The sequence below is a fragment of the Marmota flaviventris genome, chromosome X (genome assembly GCF_047511675.1).
Source record: "Marmota flaviventris isolate mMarFla1 chromosome X, mMarFla1.hap1, whole genome shotgun sequence".
NCBI lineage: Eukaryota > Metazoa > Chordata > Mammalia > Rodentia > Sciuridae > Marmota > Marmota flaviventris.
In genome coordinates this window covers 121,559,840-121,586,707 of record NC_092518.1, presented here as the reverse complement: position 1 = coordinate 121,586,707, position 26,868 = coordinate 121,559,840, and the positions used below count along the sequence as shown (strand labels likewise).

General features: G+C 36.5%; 1 protein-coding gene, 1 non-coding gene and 1 pseudogene across 6 annotated transcripts in view; 1 reads left to right on the top strand and 2 right to left on the bottom strand.

Annotated features, from left to right (window-relative positions):
- Window positions 1-26,868, top strand: part of Atp11c (ATPase phospholipid transporting 11C) — a 184,634-nt gene that overhangs the window by 16,228 nt on the left and 141,538 nt on the right. The window lies entirely within an intron of this gene.
- On the bottom strand, window positions 17,231-18,003 carry LOC114096625 (small ribosomal subunit protein eS6-like; annotated as a pseudogene).
- LOC114096662 (U6atac minor spliceosomal RNA) lies at window positions 24,450-24,574 on the bottom strand. The gene has a single exon (XR_003583467.1). It is a non-coding gene; the product is annotated as a U6atac minor spliceosomal RNA (small nuclear RNA).

Sequence of the window (26,868 nt, the reverse complement as noted above, 5' to 3'; positions counted from 1 at the left end):
TCTTTTGCCTTCTTACTATTATTAAAACAGCAAAAATGAGAGTGGTAATTTCCAGGAAATGTTCTATAGGCTTTACAAGCATCAGTTCACTATGTGCATTTTCTTATTGCATTAGTTAGAATTCTGCAGAAAAATATACCAATAGGATGCATACATATATATAGAAAAAGATATATTATAAAGAAGTGGTTCACGGAATGATGCAGGCTGACAAGACCCAAGATCTGAGTTGGCAAGCTAGCGACACATGAAAGCCAGTGGTGTAAGTTCCAGTCTGAAGGCAAAAGGCTCAAGGCCCAGGAAAAGCCACTGTTTCAGTGCAGTTCTAAAGGCAGGAAAAAAGAATCAGTGTCCCATGTTGAAGGCAATCAGACAGGAAGAGTTCTTCCTTACTCTAAGGGAGGGCTATTTGGATCTTCAACTGATTAGATGAGGCCCATCCACAGTACGGAAGGTTATTTCCTTTGCTCAGTGTACTAAGTTGTATGTTCATTTCATGCAGAAACAACCTCAAAGACACATCCAGGCTAATTCTTGGCCAAATATCTGGGTATTCTGTGGCCCAGTGAAGTATAAAATTCTATCACACTTATGTTTTAGGATTGTATGAAGATGAATAATTAAATGTAAAGTGTCTATAGATCAGGAATGGAAAAGCTTACAATAAATATCTATAGTTTGTTAACATCTGTATTTGTGTAAAATGAAGGGCTTGCATAGTGAGTCCTAGAATTGATAAAAGACCTTAAAAGCCATTTAGTGGTCCAGTCTCTTTACTATAGCTGTGAGAAAGGGTAAGTAGCTTGCCCAATAATATTTAGAGAATGGAAGTTAAGATGTATGTAATGAAGAAATATGGAATTCTAGACTTAGCTCTTTTACCTATGTCCACAGTTTCCTTATCTGAGTTACAAGGGCTCCTGGGTGATGTATATCTAAATTCTTTCTGTACTATATATTTAGGTTTCACAATCTAGGAGTGGATTTTTGGACGATTTTCTATTGAGTTGTGCATCTATTTACTTTTCAGGTTTCCAACTTTTTTGGGGGGGTATTGGGGATTGAACTCAGGGGCACTCAACCACTGAGCCACATTCCCTAGTCCTATATTGTATTTTATTTAGAGATAGGATCTCACTGAGTTGCTTAGAGCCTCACTTTTGCTGAGGTTGGCTTTGAGCTCGTGATCTTCCTGCCTCAGCCTTCAGAGCTGTTGCGATTATAGGCATGCACCATTGCGCCCAGCAGAGGTCTCCAACTCTTGATTTCCTATGTGCCAATACTCTTCCCCAAATTTGTTTCCCTATTAATAATAATGAGTTTGAATTGAATTATCTATACTTTGGATGTGAACAATGACAAATTTAAGGAAGTTCTGTTCATGAATGCTTTAGTCAGCTTTTTTACTGCCATGACCAAAAAGACCTGAGAAGGACAATTAGAGAATGAGAAGTTTATTTGGGTGCTCACAGTTTCATAGTTCTCAATCCACAGACAGCCAGCTTCATTCTTCAGTGCTCAAAGTGAGCCAGAACATGGTGGAAGAGTGTGGCCATGGGAAGTGGCTCAGGTCATCACCCCAGGAAGCAGAGGGAGAGCTCTGCTCAACAAGGACAAAATATAAACCCCAAAGGCAAGCCCCCAGAGACCCACCTCCTTTAACCTCACCCTTCCTATAGTTACTACCCAATTAATCCCAGTCAGGGGATTAGTGCGCTGATTAGGTTAAATCTCTTTAACAATCGTTTTATCTCTAAGATTTCTTGCACTGTCTTACATATGAGCTTTTGGGGGACACCTCATATCTAAACTATAACAGTGAGCTTTTTTTTTTTTAAGATACTGGAGATTGAACTCAGTGGTGTTATGCCACTGATCTATATCACTAGTCCTTTTTATTTTTATTTTGAGACAGAGTCTCACTAAGTTGCTGAACTTTGAACTTGTGATCCTTCTGCCTCAGCCTCCCAAGTTGCTAGGATTACAGGTGTGTGCCACTGTAACTAGCTTGTTCGGGTGCTTTTAGTAGTGGTTATATTTCTTAGCTCACACTGGCATGAATGATTGAGGATCAAATATAGACCCATGTGTTTGTCAGTACCCTGATTATGTTACCTACTTAGCTAACAGCATTATAGAGGAGATAATTTTTGTTTTTGATGTTAGAATATTATGAGCAGGTTTTCTGGGGTGCAATACTATTTCCTTTGCTAGTGGCTATCTGTTACTATCCCCAAAAGCACTTACTTAACTCCACTCATGAACATACTTATAGAATGGTACATTTGACTGAGTGACAGCTGCTAGGAGGCAGTAGACAACAGTAAGTAGATAATTTGTATGTGTTTGTGTATACCTACTTGAGAACCAGTAGTAATTTGGTTGGATGGAATTCAATGATATATATATTTTTAATTTTTAAATTAGTTACACATGACAGTACAATGATCTTGACATCATACATTTGAATCAGATGGGATATAATTTCTCATTTTTCTGAGGTTGCAGAATTACATTGATCATGCAGTCACGTATATACCCACAGCAATAATAATGTCTATTTTATTCTGCTGTCCTTCCATTACCCCCTTCCCCTCGCCTCCTCTCCCATCACTTCTTTCTACCCAATCTAATGTGACCCACTTATTTTTTTTCCCCTCACATCGTCATACCTGTATTCTGTACAATGAAGGGGGTCTCCTTCCCTCTTCCATGCAATTCCCCTTCTCCTTTCCTTTCCCTCCCACCTCTCTTCCCTATCTAGAGGTAATTTTCTTCTCATGCTCTTCCTCCCTACCGCTTTTAGACCACTCGGCCACGCTACCGCCCCTCCCTACCGCTTTTTGAGTCACCTCCCTTATATCAGAGAAGACATTCGGCATTTTTTTTTTTTGGGGGGGGGGATTGGCTAACTTCACTTAGCATAATCTGCTCTAATGCCATCCATTTCCCTGCAAATGAATGCCATGTTTATTATAGTCATTTATCAGCCAAAGGATAACAGCCATAGCGAATTCTGTAAATAAAATCTGTTTTATTTTTATTTTATTTTATTTTATTTTTGTAGCAGGGCTTAAACCCAGGGGTGCTTAACCACTTAGCCACATCTCCAGCCCTTTTTGTTTTTTATTTTGAGACATGGTCTCCCTGAGTTGCTTAGGGTCTCACTAAGTTGCTGAGGCAGACTTTGAACTTGCAGATCCTCCTACTCAGCTGCCCAAGCCTCTGGGATTACAAGTGTGTGTCACTGCACCTGGATTTAAAAATCTGTTTTAAAAGTTGTTAACTGCTGGGCATGATAGTGCATGCCAATAATCCCACCAAATAAGAAGGGTAAGGCAGGAGGATTGCAAATTGGAGGCTAGCCTTGACACTGGAGCAAGGCCCTGTCTCAAAATGAAAAATGAAGGGGCTGGGTGTGTAACTTAGTGATAGTGCCTCTGGATTAAATCCCCAGTACTAACAACAAAACAAACAAAAAAACCAAACCTTAAAATAAGTCATTTGTTAACTTATGCTAGGCCTAGAACCTTGTTGAAAATTATTAGTAGAATATATTTCCTTATTTTGAAAATTAAGGTAGTGCAATTAGATTCATATATAAATTCAAATGTATTATTTATCAAAGGTACTAATGAAGGCAGTAATCAAAATAAAATCAAATGTAATCAGATCAGATGACTTATAAAGGATTTATAGGACCCATATTTAGAATTAATAATGTTAAGAAATTATGAAATTCATGCTGCATTAGCAAATGTCTGTTTAGTTCCTAATATGTGCTTTTTAATGGAAGCTTTTGGAGGTATGAAATTGGATGCTTTATTATGGGGCCTCTACTAACTGGCCTGGGGAAAATCACTACCATTTTTTATTCAAGATTTTTTTTAAAGATGAATCCGATATTTTTACTTCATTTATTTTAATGTGTTGCTGAGGATCGAACCCAGTGACTCACATGTGTGAGGCAAGTGCTCTACCCTGAGCTATAACCCCAGCCCCATTACTACCATTTTTAAAAAGCCACGTTTTAAAAATGTAATATTTAGTGCATGTAGAATATATATAATGCATAATAATAAAATGAATACCTGTGCACCTACTACCCAACTAGAAAATTAAAACATTAACAACTCAATTCTGTGTGCTTTTTTCTTATCTCCCTGCCACCATTTCACCTTGTAACCATTGACTTTATTTCTGTTATAATCATTCTTTTGCTTTAAAAAGTCACATGAACACATTGATATGCAATCTAGATGATGTTTTTAGTTTTCTTACTTTGAGCTTTATACAAATGGCTTATATATTGCTTTATTTTTACTCATTATATTCCTAGAATACTTTTTTTTAAAGAGAGAGGGGGGGAGGGGGAGGGAGGGAGGGAGAGAGGGAGAGAGAGAATTTTTTAATATTTATTTTTTAGTTTTCGGCGGACACTGCATCTTTGTTTGTATGTGGTGCTGAGGATCGAACCTGGGCTGCACGCATGCCAGGCAAGCGCGCTACCTCTTGAACCACATCCCCAGCCCCCTAGAATTCTTTATAAGGTTTTATATACCTGTAAGTCACTCATTGTCACAACTGAGTAATATTCTACTTTGTGAATAAAACAGGATTAAACCCAGGGCCTCATGCATACAAGGCAGGTGCTTCTTTCTGCTTTTGATAGACCAATTGTTTGAAGGTTTTTTTTTTTCCCAGTTACGATCAGTGCTGCTATGAAAAGTATATGTCTTTTGGTGTATGTGTATTTGAAGGTTTCCCTCACTCCTGTGCTTGTGTGCAGGATGCACACACACACTTTGCTAGGGATTGAAAAAATATATACACACATGCACTTTGTGTGCATGTGTGTGTGTGTGTATATATAAAATATATAGGCAAGCATATATATAAGATGTCTCATACACATTGTAATGATACGTTTTTTGAAATACACAATTTTATAAGAAGAGATAAAGTTTGTTCTCCAAAGTAGTTGTATCAATACTCTCCCACTAGCAATGTATGAGTTTCTGTTGCTCCATGTTTTTGAAACATTTGATATTGTTTGACTTTTCTTTGCCTATTGTGTATGAAATTTTATTTCACTCTGATCTTAATTCATATTTTGATTATTAATGAAGTTAAGCATATCTGCATATTTTTCTTTTATTAGAGCATTATAGTTATAATATTTGGGTTCCTTTTGACAAAATCAGACATGTATGGAATTTGATTTACTCATCTCTATATGAGCTATGTATTTCTCATCAATGTCTCTTGACTATTTTCTCTTGGGTTGGTTATCTTTCTCATTGTTAAACTCCTTCTCATACTTAGGACAGTAATCCTTTGTTTATATATATTTAAAATATCTTCTCTATGTTTGTGGCTTGTTATTGTTCTCTGTGTGTGTGTGTTTGTGTTTTCATAAACAAGTTTCTAATTTTAATGTAGTTAAATTTTGGGGTCTCTTTACTTAGGGTTAGTGCATTATGTATCTCGTTTCAAGCAGTCCATCCCTGTACCAAAGTTGGAAACTAGTCTCTCAATTCTTTTCTCTAAGAAGTTTTAAAGTTTGACACATTTTTTTCTTCTTCTGGTGGTGCTAGCGATCGAACTCAAGGCCTCACACATGCTAGGCAAATGCTTTACTACTGAGCTCCATCCCCAGCCCTTGACAAATTAATTTTTTAGACTCTTTTTTCAGGTCTTTAAAATGCAGGGATTGAATTAGGTATTCTGCAACAATCTTTTGCTCTTTGGTATTGTGATTTGAAGTAGATTTAGATTATGTATGTTTTCAGAGATTGCAATATTCTTTTCTTCTGTGAAGCTTCATATTCACAGCTACTTGCCTTTCATTTCCCAGCTTTTTTCTTCCTTCGGAAAAGTAACCAGCTGAATTCTGGAGCATCCTAGAGTTTCTATGATGAAATAGCATTTAAAAATATTTATTGAAATAATTGTAAATATGCATGCAATTGTACAAAAAAAAGATCTTATGTACCCAGTATCTCCCAATGATAACATCTTACACAACTGTTGTATAATGTCACAACCAGGATATTGACATTGATGCATTTCATACTTATTTGTGTGTATATGTCTGTGCATGTAGTATGTATTTAATTATACACAGATTTATCCCATGTGTAGGTTTGTGTATCTACCACCACAGACACAGAAAAGCTACAGAAGGAAATATTGTTTAAAAATGACATAATTTGATATCTATGTCACTAAGTTCCCCTAGACTGTTCCACAGTGCCCAGTTTGGCTGATGCCCACACAGTTGTAGAGGGCCACCTCTGGTTATATAATCTAGAATCAAACTGATAAGCTGAGACCTTGACCTGAGAAAGCAGAGGAAATTTAGTCCTGGGTCTGAGGTCCATGCAGGGCAGTTGGCATGCCCTCAAAGTATAATAATCATTTGTTTTCAATCATACATGCCTTATGAACCTGCATCTGAGACATGTTGGTAAAAACTACTTTTAGTCCATCATAACAGTAGGAATCACTAAAATTTTATCTAATTATTAGCAACTAAAAACAAGGAGTGGAGAGGGAGAATGGTAATTCTACTAAGAAAGCAATTAAGAGCATGGCGGTGTGTACATTGGTTTATATAGCCTCCTAAATAGAAACTTACATTATTGTCAGATTCTTAGTCAAGGGCATTTGAAGACTGTATTTGTGGAGTGGTACATACAGTTTAAGTTAAGTCTATCCCAAAATACGAAGCACAAACAATGAAAATATTTAGTACAGTTTATTAATTTATCCCTTGGTTGAGTGAGCTTTATAATCACTGTAACAAGTACCTGAGATAATCAACATCTTAAGGGAAAAGATTTATTTTGGCTTATAGTTTTAGAGGTTATAGTCCATGATTTGTTGACTTAGTTTCTTTTGGGCCTGTGGGGAGGCAGTATATCATGGCCAGAGTGCATGGTGGAGCAAAACCACTCATCTCATGATTGGGAAGCAAAGGAGGAAAAGGAGGAGAATGAAGTCACACAATCCCCTTTGAGGGCACAGCCCTGGTGACCCAAAGACCTCCCAGTAGGCTCTGTCTCACAAGGGTTTTTGCCACCTCTCAACAGTGCCAAGTTTTAAACACATGGACCTTTGGGGGACATTCCAGATCCAAACTAGTATCTTTATTGGCTTTTTAGGACCAGGCAGATACTATGTAAGGCAAAAAAATCTGAGTGGCGAATAAAGACAAAAGTAATTTCAGTCCTTATGGAGCTTATAATCTAATTTACAATTAAAAAAATTAACATGATACTCATTTTCATAGATGTTATGAATAAAATGAATAGAAACTCAGAGATAATAACAGAAATAGGATCTGTTTTTGATGAGATGGCCAGAGAAATTCTGTCTGATGAGATGATATTTAAGCAGGTACGTAAAGGAATGGGGGACTAGTTCAGAAAAGGAAGTTGGGAGTAGATGTTGGAACCAGCTTTCACAAAGTCCTTGAGTTGGGCAAAATCCAAGCACATTGAAGAAACTGAAAGGAGGATAATAGGGCTGAAAGGCACACTCAGTAGAGGAAGGGGAAGATGGGATATAGCAACTTCTGGAGCACTGTCTTGGGAACAATTTGGATCTTGTAAACTCAATTTCTTGAAGTCATGAAGGTGATTTGGTGATGTGGAGGGTGATAATAACAAAGTTGTCTGCTTGTAATCAATTCACACATATTTATTGAGTTTTCTAATTTGTGCCAGGTTCTATACTCAGAAATCTCTGCCCTCATTTACCTTACAGTTTAATATAGGGGAAGATGTTAGGTTAGAGGGTAAACTGATATAACAAAGAGCTCCAAAATATAGTGGCTAGAAAAAATTTAGGTGTTTATTTTTCTGGCATGTAATAGCCCAGGGCAAGTGGGAAACCTGTATTCCAGGAGGCCATCTAGGTTTTCAGGCTAAGTGGGTTAATTCTGTGTACCTTGGTATTTTTCTCTCTCTTCTTTTTTGAAGGAAGGATATTGCTAAGTTGTTAGAGTTGGCCTTGAACTTGAGATCCTCTTGTCTTGGCCTCCCAAGTCACTGGGATTATTGATGTGCACCACTGCACCTGGCTTCAGCATTTGTTTTTCAACTTCTAGCCAGCAAGAAGGAAAAGAGTCTAGGGCAAGCTTCTTTATGTCAGAATTTCACTTAAAGCAAGCAAAACAAGAAACCTTTAAACAATGAATGCTAAATTAATGAGTTATAATTCTAGGACCTGGACAAAGCCTCTGTACAGGATGTTGAGCTGAGTGCTTTTGTCTTGGCTCTTTGATAGACAGTAAGTTTAAATCCTGAAGAAGGAAATAACTAAGACCCATCTGCAATTATAGTTCAGAATGTTGCACATACTTGGTATTTTTTTTAAATATAGGGTTATTTCTTTTTTAAAAATACCTTTACTTTATTTATTTATTTTTATGTGGTACTGAGGATTGAGCCCAGTGCCTCACACATATGTGCAAGGCAAGCACTGTACTACTAAGCTACAACCCCTAGCCCTACATGTTGTTTTTTTTTTTTTTTTTTTTTGGTACTGAGGATTGAACCCAGGGGTGCTTAACCTTTGAGCCACATCCCCAGCCCTTTTTAAATATTTTATTTAGAGACAGGTTCTTGCTGAGTTTCTTAGAGTCTGACTAATGTGCTGAGGTTGACTTTTAACTTGTGATCCTCCTGCCTCAGCCTCCCAGGTTGCTGGGATTACAGATGTGCACCACTGTGCCCAGCAACATACTTGGTTTTCAAGGTTATGTTGGGGTAGAATTTTTTCTTAGATTAGAAATTATGATGTGAATCTGCTTTAGAACTCTAGTTAATTTCATTTGGCCATTGTCAATGTGGTTTTAAGGATGTGGAGACATAGTGGAAATATTTTCATCTTTATCCTTGATTATCCAAATTTTGCTTAGCAGTACTAGTTATAGAAGGTAACATTTTCCAACTTTTTACTGTTTTACTTAATTATGTTTGAGTGCTGCTTTAAGTAGATGTTTCAGTTAGCTTTTTTATCACTATGACTAAACGATACAAGAACACTAATAGGAAGAAAGGTTCATTTTGGCTCATGGTTTCCAGAGGTTCAGTCCATAGTCAGCCAGCTCCATAACTCTGGGCCCGAAAGGTGAGGCAGAATTTCATGGTGGAAGGATGTGACAGGGAAGTAGCTCAGGACACAGCAATCAGGAAGTAGAAAGAGAGCTCTACTCACCAAGGACAAAATATAAACCCCAAACTAACACACCTAGTGATCTACTTCCTCCATCCACACCCTACCTACCTACAGCTACCACCCTATTAATTCTATCGATGAATTAATCTACTTGTTGTTAGACCTAATTATTTCTCTGAAAATTCTTGCATTTTATCATGCGTGAGCTTTTGGAGGACACCTCGTATTTATAACAATATATTTAGACAACACATAATAAGAACTTTTTTTACTCCTTCTGAATTAGCTTTAGGGCAACTTATTTGTTTATGAGATGTAGTAAAATAATTTTCTGCCTTTTTTTCCTCTAATACTTTCCTACCTCCAACTTTCATAGGTTGGAGTGCATACTATCTTTGGGTGTTTTTAGTTTTGTAATAATCATTATATTGCATTAGAGAACTTAAGTTTTAGAGAGATAAGATAGATATATAATGAAAATACAAGACAGAAAATGAATAATATCATTAGAGAGCTAAAAATAAGATGCTTCTTTAGTCTGAATACAGTGGAATGAGATGAGTAACCCTGTCAGTCTTTGTTTCCACAATTGCAAAAGGAGACAATTAGGTTAACTTTGAGCTTAATATATAATGCTCTGAAAAGGAATTTTCCATTCTTGGAAAAAGGAAGCATTTGATCTATCATCCTACTGTTTAAGTATTTTTATAAGCCTAGTCTTTTTCCAGGCATAAATAAAATACCTGGTTTTTTTTTGCTTCTCATGCTGCACCATAGGAAAAAACTCAAGTCAGGCTGAAAAAGCACTGCAGATCACTTCATAGCATTTTATGGAGGCATGGAAGTTGGCCTTTAATCTTCCTTCTCTCTCATTCCATCCTACCCAGTTCTTTAATGAATTCCAAAGATTGTGTCTCCTGAATATTTTTTGGGTCCACTCTTAATGCACTTCTGCAAAGCAACTAGGCTGATTATTCTCAAAACATACATTAAGTCATATTATGAATCCCTAGTGACTCCTTTCACACTGAAAATGCAGTTCACACTCTGCTTTGCCTGCCAGGCCCTATTGGCCTATTTAATATCTGTGACCTTCAGTACTGTAGTCTTTCTGGCCTTCCCTTAGGGTGCTACCTTCCTATTGCATGCCATTCCCACTGTACATATTGCTCCCATTGTATGGAGTGCTCTCCTCTGGACCCCATTTCTAATCTCAAGCACCACTTCCTTAAGGAAAATAATTTTAGTAGTTCTCCTTCAGAACTAATCTCAAGTATTACTTCTTAAGGAAATCGTCTCTGACTGCGGATGAGGTTAGACTATCCTGTCTTGCAGGGTCTCATGGTACATTGTACATATAACTGCCTCATCCTCTGGAGTACGGTCTAAAAGTACATGTGTCCTTTTATTTACTCACTACTCTAGCTAGTGCCAGCATCTAGTACAGTGCTGATCAATGGAGTGAATCCTCAAAGAATATTTGTTGCAAAATCATGTAATGTGGTTTTGGATTTTATTTAGGTCCTTAATTTTTTTTGGTGGGGGGAAATACCAGGGATTGAACTCAGGGGCACTTGGCCACTGAGCCACATCCCCAGCCCTATTTTGTATTTTATTTAGAGACAGGGTCTCACTGGGTTGCTTAGCACCTTACTTTTGGGGAGGCTGGCTTTGAACTTGTGATCCTCCTGCCTTAGCCTCCCAAGCTGCTGAGATTACAGGCGTGCACCACTGTGCCTGGCTAGGTCCTTAAATTTGATCATAGGGTTTTTTTTTTTTTTTTTTTAATGTTGTTAAAATGTTTACATAGGACAAGAGTTGGGAGTATCATCATTACCTAGGAATTATTAGAAATACATTTCTCAGACCTCTGATTGAGACCTACTGTATCAGAAACCCTGGAAATAAAGCCTGGCAATGTATGTTTTAATAAGCTCTCTAGGTGATGCTGATACATAATACAGTTTAAAAACCAGTGTTCTATGAAACTGTTGACTAGTACTTTGACTAAACTAAGGTTGACTGCCTTAGTTCAGGCTACTATAACAGAATACCACAGACTGGTTGGCATAAATAACATCAATTTATTTTCCTCTGTTATAGAGGCTGATAAGTCTAAGATCAAGGCTGTGGCAGATGCATCTAGTGAGGACACTCTTTGGTTTACAGGAGCTATCTTCTGGTTGTGTCTTCACATGGCAGAGAGCTAGGGTAGGTCTGGGGAGAGGAATTACAAACTGTAGTTCTCTTATAAGGGCGCTAATCCCATTTATGAGGCATCACTGTAATCACTTCCAAAAGCTCCACCTTCTATTTTCACATTGGGGTTAGGGTTTATTTCTGGCCAAAAGTGTGTAATGAACAATTCCCACCTGTCTCATTTTTTTTAAATGGATCTATTTTTTTAATATCTTTATTTTCTTTATTTATATTTATGTGGTGCTAAGGATTGAACCCAGTGCCTCACATGTGCAAGGCAAGTGATCTGCCACTGAGCCACAACCCTAGCCCCTCCCCATCTCATTTTTCAATTGATGTCTTCAGTCATCAACTGCAATGTAAACAAAGTCTATGTCTATCTGGTCAACCCAAACCTGTACTTTAAAACTAACTCTAGTTATTTTCTGACTCTCATTTCCTCTGAATTTTAACTTTTAATTTTTATCTAGTGCTATCCAAATCTGGGAAATGATTGTGAAACCAATAATGCTCATGATTTTATAGTAATGTATAAAAATTTTTCAATTTTTTTTGTTAAATCTTAGGTATAACAACCTAAGTTTCTGGTTTTATAACTAAAGTATTTTGAAACATTAGGAACTTTTGCATGTGCATATTCTGGGCTGTGTTTTTTCGCCAGGGCTGTGCTATTACCATCAAACTGTCATTGCTAATGGATTGACTACATTGGTAAAGGTCACTCATCCCAGATTTTGCCATTGACTCTGAATTTGCTTTGTGTTTGACTCAAGGGCACTATTTTAATCAAACCATTTCCTCCTGGATATGTTAGGTAACTATAGAAAATTAATTACAGGTTTTTTTCTCAAAACAAGTGTCCAAGGCTCATTGATTCTCTTTCTTGTACTTGGTTAGAATTACAAGATTTGAGCAAGGGAGATAACAAGATTTAAAAAAGAATTTTTAATATTTTTAGATTCACAGAAAAAACTATCACAAAGATAGTTCAGAGAATTTCCATAAATCCTAGACCCAGTTTCCTGTATTATTAATATCTTGTTGCTAGTAAAGTACAATTTTCTCTGTAAATAAACCAATATTGGTAAATTATTTTAAATAAAGTGTATATTTGCTTTATTTATTTGTTGGTACTGGGGACTGAACCCAGGGGTGCTTTACCATTGATCTACATCCCCAGTTCTATTTATTTTTTGAGATAGGGTCTTGCTAAATTGCTCAGGGTCTCACTAAGTTGCTGAGGTTGGCCTTGAACTTGGATCTTCCTGCCTTAGCCTTCAGAGTCAACTGGAATTATACATGTGAACCACTGCACCAGCTCTACTCTGTGTCTTTTGCCAGAATAGATGCAACCCTGAAGATTTGTTTGTCCTAATTCCTCTCTTAATATTTCAGCTGTGAGTGAGCTATTGATTGGAAAGGAATAACAACCTGCTTTTGGCAGGTTCTGGTATGTTAGGAATTGAGAGCTTTAAAAAAGAACATTACTTCACATAGTTTGCTTCAAACTAAATAATATATAGTATTGTGTCATGAAGAAGGTTTATTGCTAGAGATCATCAGATGCAAAGGAGAAGGAGAAGGAATTCAAATAAGTGACAGTATTTACTAAAGGACTGAAGACCAAGGTCAGCACCATAGGAACATTGTTTCCAGCAGCCCACTCATTCTCTACCCACTTCACCCATAATTCATGTACTTGGCTCCTAACATGCACTTAAAGCACTTCCCAGAAAGACTGTTCTAGAAGAAAAGGTACACAGAAAGTAAGCAATTAACTTTTCATTGAAGTTAACCTTTAGAGTATATTATTAGTAGTTTTGGATTCTAGTTTGACTTGTCAGTAGAAAAAGTAGGAAGGACTGGGGTTGTGGCTCAGTAGTAGAGCGCTCACCTAGCACATGCAAGGCCCTGGGCTTGATCCTCAGCACCATGTATAAATAAATAAATAAAATAAAGATTGTCATTTTAAAAAGTAGGAAATGACATACTATGTTTAGATGTACTGCAAATAACTGAAGGTATTACATCTACCATAAAAAATAGACAAAAAGTGGAAATTTTTGCTGCATTAATTTATTAATCCAAGTTGTGGCTAATGAGATCTTTTTTTTTTTTAAAGAGAGAGTGAGAAAGGGAGAGAGAGAATTTTAATATTTTATTTTTTAGTTATCGGCAGACACAACATCTTTGTTTGTATGTGGTGCAGAGGATCGAACCCCGGCCACACGCATGCCAGGCGAGCGCGCTACCGCTTGAGCCACATCCCCAGCCCACTAATGGGATCTTAAGGGGACTTTCTGAATTGGAGAGAGATGCCAACAGGGAACTAAAGAATATTCAGGTTTACATTGTTATTTTTTAAGTATTGTTGTCCATTATGATTGCCTAATGGAAGATTCTAGTACTTGTTTTAAAATTCATTTTAAAATTTTATTAGTAAACTTTTAATTATTTATTTATTTGTTTGTTGGTTGATACTGGGGGTTGAACCCAGGGACTCTCAACCACTGAGCCATATCCTCAACCCTTTTTGTTTTTGATTTTGAGATAGGGTCTTGCTAAGTTGCTTAGGCCCTCACTATGTTGTTGAGGCTGGCTTTGAGCTTGTGATCCTCCTTAGCTTCTTGAGTCACTGGGATTACAGGGGTATGCCGCCATACCCAGAAGTAAATTTATTTTAGAATTTGTTTAGATTTATAGTAAATTCTCAAGGATGGTACAATGAGATCCCATTATATGCCTTACACCCAATTTCTATTATTATTAACATCTTAGTATGATATTTTTGTCAAAATTAATGAACCAGTATTATTAACTAAACTCCATGCATTAATCAGATTCCCTTAGTCTCTAATGTCCTTTTTCTGTTCAGAATTTCATGTAGAATACCATATTGTGTTCTGTCATCTTGTTTCTTTAGACTCCTCTTGTTTGTAACAGTTTCTCAGACTTTCCTTGGTTTTGGTGGCTTTGATGGTTTTGAGAAGTACTACTCAGGTGTTTTATAGAATATCCCTCAATTAACAATTATCTGATACTTATCTCATGATTAGAATGTGAGTCATGATTTTTTGGGAGAAAGATCAGGCGAAGAGCTATTCTCATCACATATCCACATTGCATAGTATTTATATGACTTGTCATTGATAATTTTTAAAAATGTTTTAAATTGTCAATGGATATTTATTTATTTATTTATATGCTGAGAATTGAACCCAATGCCTCACATATGCTAGGTAAGTAAGTGCTCTACCATTGAGCCACAACCCCAGCCCTGTCATTGAATAATTTGATCACTTGTATGAAGCAGTGTTGTCAAGTTTCTAGACAGTTAAATTATTCCTTTTTAAAATAGAGATTTTTATTGATTTTCTTGTCTGTTTCTGGGAAGAAAGGTGTTTATTTTCATTTATTCAACAGAATTTATTATGAGTTAAAGAAAATGTTATTTTAGGTCAATTCTAGGATTTTTTTTCCTTCTAATTGAGAAAAGCTGTATTTAAGGAGCAGCCTATACTTTGTGGGTAACAAAAGTTGCTCAAAGTCAAGTTTTTGGTATATAGTGTGTATTTGTTTAGCTTTTCTAAATATATAAGGTTTTAAAAAACAATTGTTTTATTACAGATGAATATCATAAAGTAACAAAATCATATTTTTCATATATTATACCAACTCAGTTATTTGTGGTTTCTCAGTATATCAGACTTCCTCACCTTCTTTCTTCACTTATCACCATTACTTCTGAGTGTAAATTATTTCCGTAAATAAGACCCTTTCTATCCTTCTATCTTTAATATACTGTAAATACACAGGGTTGTATAGATACTAGACATTGAATGACTTACATAAATACATTCCTTCAAATAGTAGTCACAGTAGCAGATGAAAATCAGAAAGTACTAGGGGAAAAACGTCACAGGCACATCTTGTTTTGGAATTTGTTAGTGAGGTTCAATATTAAGGAATGAAAATATCATGCAGCAGATGAGCCTCTAGGATGAATTTGATTTAACTCTCTACAGCAGCAAAATCTCATAATCAGATGGTGTTGCTTGAGGCCTTCTCTTGTTTTGGAGTTGGATAATTTAAATTGAGTAACCTCTAGTGGATTTCTATTCTGTCATGTAGCAAGGATTGTCTTTGCAGATGGAGAGGAAGAATTTTCTGTTGGGCTGTACATGAGCTCAATGGGAAGGGTTAAGAATTATGAATGAATTCATTTAACTGGATTTTGCTTCCAAATAATAGGCAACTTTACCAGATTTAGTGACATTGCAAACATGGAAAGAACAGAGGCCTCTAGGTTTCTTTGCTGTCTCTGCCACTAGTTTGTTGTGTAATTTTTTTGTAGTTTGTTTTCTTAATGATCTTCAAGATTTTCAGCCGTATGCTAAGAATATTTAGATAGGCAAGAACATTATTTAGATCTCTGAAGATGATATAAGTCTGTGGTTCAAAATGGGAAATGAGAGTTGCAATGTGGGCTATCCTCTCAATAACATGTTGTGCTCATGATGAGGCATAAGAGGTAAAAATATAAAAGGTATTTGTTTTTCTCACAAAACATTTTATGTATAGTTGGGGGCATGGTGTTGACTAATGACTTGATGCTAAATTATTTTTTTGTAGATATAGCCACAAATATAAAAATGAATAGATTTCTGGGTAATGCCTATGGGCTATAGAGCTTTTAAAGATGTATTCTGGATTAGGGAACTGGTGATTGGATGGAAAAAATGAACAGAGTTCTCTGTACACTGAACTTCATATTCATCCTTTTTTCTGGTTCTTCCCATTTGACATACTTTCTTTCTCTTTCATTGGGATTTTAAAGCAACTCTGTGCTACTCATGGGCTTGCCTCATACTCTCTGATGTTGGGAGGTCTGTGAAGGCCTTCTGGTTTCTGTTTCTGTACAGCTTTCCACTGGACAGAGCTGAAGCAGGTCAGCCTTGAACAAGGCTTTGGGCCCCAGCCTGTTGGAGTTAAATTTTGGGAAGTTCAGGCTACTAGCTCAGCAGTTCAGCATGTGTGCTAGTCTTATTCTGACTTTGTGAGCTCAGTTTTTTTTTTTTTTTTTTTAAGACTGATCTTACCTAATTCTTTGTAATTAAGACTAGCCTTGTATTTTTTGTGTGCGCCAGAAACTAGGCTTTGTTCTGGGTTTTTTTTTTTTTTGGCCTTGTGAAGTCCTGGTCTGGGTGCAGTAGTTGTTATTCCAGTTCCTTCCAGGGTAGGAATATCCTTTCTTTTAGCCAGACTGCTCGGGAGCATGAGCTCTACCTAGACCATGAGGTTGGGTCTTTGTTGTCTAATCCTATATTGTTGGTGCTCATCAATTAATTATCTTTTACAGCTCTCCTTGTTGTGTTCTGTTTGCTTTCTTCTTGCTGAGTATCTCAATGCTTATTGTTCATGTGCCTAGGGTTCTATTTCTTACCACTCCACCTTCATCTTCATCTTCGTTATCTTTTTTTTTTTTTTTTTAAGTAGGGAGTTGAACCCAGGGATGCTTTTCCACTGAGCTATATCCCTAGTCAATTTTATTTTATTTTTTATGGTGGTAGTTATTTTATTTACCTTAGTTATGACTTTCTGCAAAGGTAATGTTTTATATTAAGTATCCTTTCTGAGCCACTCATCTTCAAAAAGAAACCTTTGCTGGCCATCTAGTATCGTGTCAGTCTCTGAATTTGAAGAACATCATTTCATGTGTCTCCTGTAGGTAGACTTCTTCCACTGCTTCCCTTTCTATGATATGTTTTTCCATCCATTTTCTGATTATATCAAATCAATAATGACAAGTCAATAAAGTTTGAATTTAAAGTTTATTTATTTGTTACACTTAAAAATTCTTATTTTTGACTGGACTCAGACTTAGAAGTAGAAGCTCTCAGAGAAGACAGCCTGAGTCTCTTGGTAGTCTGTTCCTGGCGTTTTTCTTTGTCTTCTTTCATTCTCTTGGCCAAAAGTTTGGCATATTCTGCAGCCTCTTCCTTATTCTTCTTAGTAAGCTGTTTATTCAGAGCAGTATGCTGGCGCTTGTGTTGCAGGACACGTGGAGGAACAAGACGCTGAGTCTTTGGTGCTTTGGTCCTGGGTTTTTTTTCCTTTCCTTGTTTAAGGGTTTTCTGACAACATATTGGTGGACATCATCTTCCTTAGAGAGATTGAAAAGTTTACAGATTCTACTAGCTCTTTTGGGTCTCAGTCTACGAGGTACAGTAGTATCAGTAAGTCCAGGAATATCCTTCTATCCTTTTTTTTTTTTTTTTTTTTACAATAACCAAGTTGAAAACGCTCAGATTGACATCCATAATGCAACCTAGAACAGATTTGTGCTTTTTCCAGTTCGCCTGGGTCTATAACAGGAATGCCCTTTACTCAGTAGCTGGCGAACACAGCCGTGGGTCAAGACACCCTGCTTCATGGGGAAACCTTGTTTGTCATTCCCGCCACTGATTTGGACCAATAACCCTTCCATTTTTCACCCAGAGCATCTGCAACAACTTCTGTGGCCATATGCTTCTCATAAAAAGTACGAAGTTTGTGTTCATTGACCATTTCAATGAGTTTCTGACAGCCAGTAGCTGGGAAGGAGATATTCACCTTCATCTTAGAGCAGCTGATCACCCACAAGGCACCATGAAAAAGAGCTCAATTTTATTTTTATTTGTATATTTTGAGACAGTGGCTCTCTTGAGTTGTTGATGGTCTTGCTAAGTTGCTGAGTCTGGCCTCAAACTTTAGATCATCCTGCATAAGCTTTCTGAGTTGCTGGGATTATAGCCATGTGCTACTGTGCTGACCTTTCATCTTCTTTTCTTCTTCTTCTTTTTTTTTTTAAAGAATTTTTGTTGTTGTTGTTGTTGTAATTGGACACAATACTTTTATTTTATGTATTTATTTTTATGTGGTGCTAAGGATCAAACCCAGGGCCTCGCATGTGCTAGGCGAGCACTCTGCCACTGAGCCACCACCCCAGCCCTTTCATCTTCTTTTCTAATTACACAGTCTTTGTCTGTTTCACTTTCTTCCTAGACTTTACTGTTAGGATGACTTCCAAGCATCTGATGCCATATCCTTCCAGTGTGGAGGGGTCTCTGCAGACTCTACTATCTCATCTACCATACTGCCTGCTTTCAAAAGCTTAATTATGACAATCATTGTTTTCCTTTTTTCTGGAAATCTTTTAATAAGAAATCTACCATCAGCTTTTAGCTCATTATTTCATGATATAAACTTACCCTTGGATATTCTTTATGGAACTTTAAAAATATTAATTTTTTTGTCTTTAAAACAAACCTCACATATCCCTTTTGCAGCTACTTGGTACTTTTACAAGGGGCAGGACAGGGACTAAAATCTTAAAATCTTGACATTGGAAGAGATCTTCAAAGGCATCCATTTTAGCTTTCCATCTGATTGATACCTTATCAACTCCCAAGATAATTCATCAGTCACGTTTTGTAGTAGCTCTCCATTGGTTTCTTGGGCCAAAACCTTCAATTCATTCATTCATATATTCATTCACTCATTCCTTCAGTCTGTTCAGTTACTGAACATCTACCTTTAGCCAGTCACAGGGTATGTGTGTGTTTGAGTGTGTGTGTGTGTTTGTATGTGTGTGTGAGAGAGAGAGAGAGTAAGAGAGAGCGAGAATGAATACCAGCAAGCACATTACTTTCCATTGGGAGCTTCTAGCCTAGTGGGAGATAGAGCAATCACCATTCCTAGCTAAGGGATGAGCAGTAGTCAGGAGAATGTCTCATTTCCTCTGCTGACTGAGGTTGTGGGGGAACTCTTTTTGCCATTCCAATTAATACCAACTTTCTTGTCCATCACCAGATTTTTAGCTACCCCCTCCTAAAAAGAGAGAGGACATTCCACATCTGCCTTTTTCCTTTGCTTATCCATGACTTGCTCTTGGAGTCATCTTTCTACATGGAAATCTTAGTTTGTTACTCCCCTATTCATAGCCTGCCTATTTTATACTCCATAGACTTAGTATCTAACTCCTTAGCACAACTTACAGAGCCCTCGGACATTGGAATTCATACTTCCCTGTCTCATTACACACCATTTTCTTTTTTTTTTTTAGAAATTTTTTTTTAATATTTATTTTTTAGTTTTCGGCGGACACAACATCTTTATTTGTATGTGGTGCTGAGGATCGAACCCGGGCCGCACGCATGCCAGGCGAGCGCGCTACCGCTTGAGCCACATCCCCAGCCCCACACACCATTTTCCATCAGGTACTCAGTGTCCCAAAATTTTGTGCAGTTTCTTGGCTATACCATACTTACTATATTTCTATTGCTGCCTGCAGTGACTACTGCTCTTCCTGGTAAACTCTGGGGGCATGAGTACCTGATAGAAAATGGTGTACAAGGAGGACTAAATCACACCTTTAGTTTTCCTCTTCTAGTAAGATGTACTCTGGCTTGTTGGCTGCTTCTGTACCTCATTTATCCCCACCACTGCCCATGTGAAGATCATTGGGTACTCTAGACCAAGTTTTATCTTCAGCTTAATAACAGAACCTGGCACAGAGTGAGAAGTGAATAAATATCTGTGGGATGAATAGATGAGTGAATAAATGAAGACAAGTGTTCTGTAGTGTGTTTTTCAGTTTAAATCTTCTTTGGGCCTCTGAGAATGCTAGTTATATGACTCCTACCATTTTTTGACCATAGCGTCCTACAAATCCAGGACCATGCACACTGGCTTATCCATTGCTAGACAGCTGCTTGAAACTGTCATTGAATAGCCTACCAAACAGTGAAAAAGGTCCTTCAGGGGTTTTGGACAGATCATTACCATCTCCCATCCTGTAGCCTCTACTGCCAAGATAAGCATCTACTGTGTTTCTTCAGAACTCTGATCAAGAGAAGAGATTGCACAGAATGAAAATGCTTCTTCCCTGATCTTCTAAACCAGAACACTTGTAAAATGAGGAAAATTGGTACTTGAATGGGTTCCTGTATCATTAGGCAGATCTTTGAATGATTCATCTACAAACTCAAGTAATTGATAAGGACAGTTATTGGTTATTTATTATCTTCAGTTAGTTTGTTTTATGGGTGCATTTTTGGTTCTAAATTATACATTTATCACCTTCTTTCCAGAGCCCCCTTTTACACATTTATATCAATTAGCAGTGAAAGTACACATAGAGAATTTATATGAACTTCGTCTGCCCTCCATCTCTTCTTGTTCCTTTTTCATGGATCTTAAATTTATGATCAGAAATCAGCATTTTAGTTTTAATTAGTTATAAACCTCTGCCTAAAATTGGTCATTTGAGATGATATACAATTTATTGCAGTATTATTGAATATAGTTTACGTGTGGAAAAGGTATCTTTTTTAGCTGTGTATAAGTCAGTGAATTTTGATAAAATTTTATAGTTTGTAACCCCAACTGAAATCAAAATAATAGAATTTTCTGTCAACTCTGTGCTCCTTTGTAGTTACTATCCTCCCTGCATTGCCAGTCTGTGGCAACTACTGATTGATTTCTGTCCTTATTTTTTTCCATTTCTGGAATTTCATGCTACTTGGATCAAAGTTTGCAACCTTTTGAGTCCAGCTTATTTAACATAATATTTCTAAGAATAATCCATGGCATTGCATTTATACATTTTCTACCTTTAATTGTTGAGTAGAGTTCTACTATATGGATGTACTACAATTTGTGTATCCATTTACCAGTTGGAAGATATTTGGAATGTTTTCAGTTTTTGATGATCATGCATAAAGTTGCTATAAATACTTAAGTTTAGATTTTTGTGTAGACATATCTTTTTTTTTTCTCTTAGGTAAATACATAGGAGTTTGATGGCTGGATTTTATGACAAGCGTGCTTATTACCCTTTTAAGAAATTGCCAAACTGTTTTTCAAAGTGACCATACCATTTTGATTCCTAATACCAACATATAAGGTTCTACTTGATCCATATATTCACTGATATTGTTATTGTCTGTCTTTCAATTTTTTAGCCCAGGGTTGGGGCAGTAGCTCAGTGGTAGAGTGTTTGCCTAACATGTAAGGCACTGGGTTTGATCCCTTGTTAAAAAAAAAAAAGCCAAGAAATGGCCTTTACACATGCTAAGAAAACACTGTGCCACTGAGCTACAGCCCCGGCCCACCAAGAAATTCTTATGGGCAGATAGGGAAATTTTATTCTGCATTTTTCCTAAAATGAATAATGAATTTGAGCAAGTATCTGTTAACATTGTTTTGATTGGCAGGGTTTTAAAAATTATATAGTTTTGAGGGTCTTTTAAAAATATCTGGATATCAGTCCTTCATCAATAAGTGTTTTGTAAATGTTTTTCCCAGTTTGTGACTTGTCTTTCCATTTTCAAATTAAAAATTTCAAAGAACAGAAGTTTTAAGCTTTGGATGAAGTTCTGTTTTTCAGGATTTTTTTTAATGGTTCATGATTTTTCTGTCCTATCTGAGAAATTATTGCCTGACCCAAGATCACAGAGATTTAATTTTTTCCCTGGAAGTTTTATAACGTTAGGGTTTACATTTCAGTCTATGACCCTTTTAAAGTTTTTATATATAGTGTGATATTTGGATTGAAGTTCATTTTTTAAATACACATATACCCAGTTATTCCAGCATTATTTGTTGAAAAGACTAAAAAGATTACCTTTTGTCTATTGAATTAACTTGACACTGTAAAAAATTAATTGACCATATAAGTGTGGATCAATTGCTGGACTCTAGTCTGTTCCATTGATCTGTGTTTATCCTTTTGCCAATACCATACTATCTTGAATATTGTAGTTTATAGAATAGTTTGTTTAGGATCTAACCCAGGGGTCCTTTACTACTGAAATACATCCCCAACCCTTTTTACTTTTTATTTTGAGGCAGGGTTGCACTAAGTTGCTAAGGTTCTTGGTTAGTTACTGAGGCTGGCCTTGAACTTGCCATTCTCCTATCTCAGCCTCCTCAGTCCCTGGGATAACAGGCTTGAGCCACTGCACCCAGTTTATAGTATGTTTTGAAATTAATTGACATGAATACTCCCAACTTTACTTTTCTTCTGCAAAATTGTTTGGGTCATTCTGCTTTTCCATATAACTTTTAGAATCATCTGGCAAATTTCTTTTAAAAGCCTTCTGTGATTTTATTTGGGGTGAATTAGATCCTGTATATCAATTTGGGGGAGAATTAACATACAGTAGTCCTAACTGGGCATGGTGGTGCATACCTGTAATCCCAGTGGCTCAGGAGGCTGATGCAGGAAGATTGTGAGTTCAGAGCCAGCTTCAGCAATAGCAAATGCGCTAAGCAACTCAGATCCTATCTCTAAATAAAATACAAAATAGGGCTGGGGATGTGGCTCAGTGGTTCAGTGGTCAAGTGCCCTGAGCTCAATCACTGGTACCCCCCTCCCAAATACAGTAGTCCCCCTTAATCCACAAGAGATACATTCTAAGAAGAAACCACAGGTAGTACTCAACCGTATACATACTATGCTTTTTCTTGTACATACATGTACCTGTGATAAAGTTTAATTTATAAGTTAGGTACAATATGAGATTAACAACAACAATAATAAAATAGAGCAATTAAAACAATAGATTATAATAAAAGTTATGCAAATGTGGTCCTTCTCTCAAAATATTGTACTGTACTCACATTATTCTTCTGGTAATGTGAGATGATACCATGTGTATGAAATGAGATGAAGTGAGATAAATGACAAAGGCATTGTGACAACATTAGGCTATCATTGACTTTCTTGCTGATACCTCAGAAGAAGGATGGATTATCAAGTCATGACCATGCCTTAACCATGGATAACTGAAACAACAGAAAGAGAAACCATGAGGGGAGACAACTATATTTATGATATTGAGTCCTCAAATCCACGAACAAAGTGTATCTCTCTGTTTAGGTCTTTCATATCTCTCATCAGTATTTTTCATACATCCTAACAATACATTGTTAGATTGAATCCTGAGTATTGTATGCTTCTTTAAAAAATTTAATTCCTCATTTGTTCACTGCCATATAAAAAAATAATTGATTTTTATTTTTCATTTTAATTTTATTGGTACCACGGATTGAACCCAGGGGCACATAGCTATTGAGCCACATCCCCAGCCCTCTTTATTTATTTATTTTATTTTGAGACAGGCTCTTGCAAATTTGCTTAGTGCCTCACTAAGTTGCTAAGGTTGGCTTTGAACTTGGAGTCCTCCTGCCTCAGGCTCTTGAGCCTCTGGAATTATATAGGTGTGTGCCACCATGCCTGGCTATTATTATTTTTTTTTTTTTTGAGAGAGAGAGAGGTGGGGGGAGAGGAGAGAAAGAGACAGAATTTTAATATTTATTTTTTAGTTTTCGGCGGACACAACGTCTTTGTTTGTATGTGGTGCTGAGGATCGAATCCGGGCCGCACGCATGCCAGGCAAGCGTGCTACCTCTTGAGCCACATCCCAGCCTCTGGCTATTAATTTTTATATATTGATTTTATATTCTCCAACTTTGATAAGGTCAGTAATTAGGTCTATTAGTTTTTGGAGATTCTTTTGTGGACTGTCTATATTGATAATTATGTTTTCTATGAATAAACAGTTTTGCTCCTCTCTAATCTATATAAATATTTATTTCTTTTCTGTAATTTACATTTTAGCTAGGACTTCTGTCCTGGTTAATGTTGGATTGGAGTGGGAAGAGTGAATTCCTTGTGTATGAATGGGTTCTTTGCCTGTTCTTAATCTTATTGGGGAATCATTTAGTCTTTCACCAGTAGATACTAATTAGCCATAGGTTTTTCATAGATACCCTTTATCAGACTGAAGAAGTTCCCTTCAATTTCTAGTTATTTGTGGGTGTGTGTATGTGTGTTTAATCATGAATGTCTGCTGCATATATCACACACCTTTTCTGCATCTTATAGATATACACAATTTTTTTTGGTTAGACTGTTGATAGTGTGGGTGGTATTGTGTTTATGAGTGTTGGATCTACCTTTTCATTCCTAGACTAAATTATATGTGACTAATATATATTATTCTGTTGTATTTTATGGGCAGAAATTTTGGATAGATGCCATGAAGTAGATAGCAATTCCTTAACCATGTGTTTGTTGCATAGGTCATATTCTCTTCCATCTTATTTAGGGAAAGTGCTCATCTTCTTGCCTGTCATGTAATATACTTTTGCTTCATCTTCATTTGATCTTTAGGTCATCAAAAAAGAGCCAGGGAGAAGGTTACAAAGATAGTGTATAATATGCAGTGTATACATTTATTTCATTTATTAATGGGAAATTGAGGTGCATCAGGTAATTTGTACCACCCAAGTCTTGAAGTTAGTAAAAGGCAGAGTTAGTATTTAAGTTTCAGACTTTTTGGAAAAAAATCTAGTATTAATCCACTTTATACTGTTTTCTTTCTCTGAAAGTGAGTGAGTGGATGTATGTGTGCATTTGTGTGTGTGTGTGTGTGTGTGTGTGTGTGTGTGTGTATGTAACAGAGAAAGACAGATTTGGAAAGAGAAACAGTTTTATAGATTGCCATCTATGCATCTGGGCTTTTAGATACCTTTGGAAATCAGCTATGATATTTACTTGTGACACATTTGTGTCTCTGGTCTACATTTGTAAAAATTGAAATGTAAAATATTAACATGGGGTTGTTTGCTTTATACATGCAGTATGCTCAATATAATAGTGTTTTACTATCATTATTGATTTTCTACCATTAAATGCATTTGATAACTGTAAATAATTAATTTGGGTTTTTGAAAAATGTCAAATGAAACTTACAATGATTTTAATAGTTGTTCACGTCTTTTGCTGATATAGTGTAGACCAAGTTACCTTATATAAAAATATACAGTTTTCTCTACTTTTCATTCTCCTTTTTCCAAGTGAGAGCACCACTGGTATATTTACTAAATGTGTTTGAAAGATCTTAAAAAACACTACTGAGTGCTTTGGGCCTTGGCCCATAGGAGTGGAGATGCCATTTTAGTCCCTTAGTCATGTAGATCTGATAGTTTTTGACTTTTGAGACTATCTTCTCTAACAGACACAAACCACTTCAGGCTGTGTTGAGGTAATGATTGTTTTTTCCAGTAAAGTTATTTTGGTTATCATAAGTAGGGTCCAAGAGCTTTTATGTGTTTCCTCAGTCAGGGAGGTAGGAATGGAAAACAAAAAAGGCTGATTCTTAGAAAGTGCATCACACTAACATTAAATTACCCTTTAGAGCATAGGACAGTTCAGGATAGTTGTTGTTAGCTCGAGCTCTATCAACTGATACCCTTGTGGGAATTGATTCCCATGATTATTTGATTTCATGGTGGTACCCTTCCAATCAAAGATGTGTTGCTTGGAATATGAAAATCAATTATAAGCCAGGTGTGATGGCGTGCACCTATAATCCCAGGGGCTCAGGAGGCAGAGGTAGGAGGATTGCAAGTTCAAAGCCAGCCTCAGCAAAAGCCAAGTGCTGAGCAGCTCAGACCCTGTTTCTAAATAAAATATAAAATAGGAATGAGGATATGACTCAGTGGTCTAGTGCCCCTGAGTTCAATCCCCAGTACTCCTCCCCCGCAAAAAAATCAGTTGTATTTGGAGAATTTTTTTATGATAATTGTATTTAATTTTATCTACTAATGATGAGAGACAGTTCCAATAAAACTGTTTTTCAGCTTTTTCACGGAAGAACAATTTTAGAGGAAAAGCTTGTTCAGGAGTTAGGTTCAGAGGTCTCAGCTCCATTCTTTAGGCTTGAAGTGAGGGAGAACATGGAAAATTTTTGAATAATATCACTATCCCTTGATGTGGAAAATCAGAATTAATCAGTCTTTATTTGGAGTATGTTTCTTCTAGCCCTGAAGCTCTTATGTAATATGTTAAGCTTCAAGTTCAAACTGGTTAATAATGACCTTAACAAGCTGATGTTGAAGTGAATGTGATAAGAAAGTTATGTTGATCATATTTGTTCAGCAATCCAGATGTCTTTGTGTTAGGATGATATTTGGTTTTGATCTTTTGGATTTGTACCCACCTCCCCCAGTGATATATTCAGATGATGAAGTGTGATATAAATTGTGATATAAATTTGTAACATTTATTTTACTGTTTTCAAAGCATATTGGCCACATCTCTCATTTACTTTTTACTTTACTTGGTACATTAGTTGAGGTTAGGTCTTATTTCCATTTTATGGTGAGAAAAATAGACCTCAAAGATAAGTGTTTTTTTCACATCACCATTAGATATTGAAAGAGTATTCAGAACTTGATTTTGTCTTTTGCCCATTGCCCTCTGATCATTGAGCCGGATCTGGCTCTCTAAACTTCATCTATCTGGTAAACATTCAAAAACTAATGTGTAATGAGCACCCTTGTCCCCACAGTTAGGATCAACAAATGTGATTAGATGTTCATCTTCAGAGGAGTTTGTGAAATAACTAGTTGGCAAGAGACAAAATTTTGGGA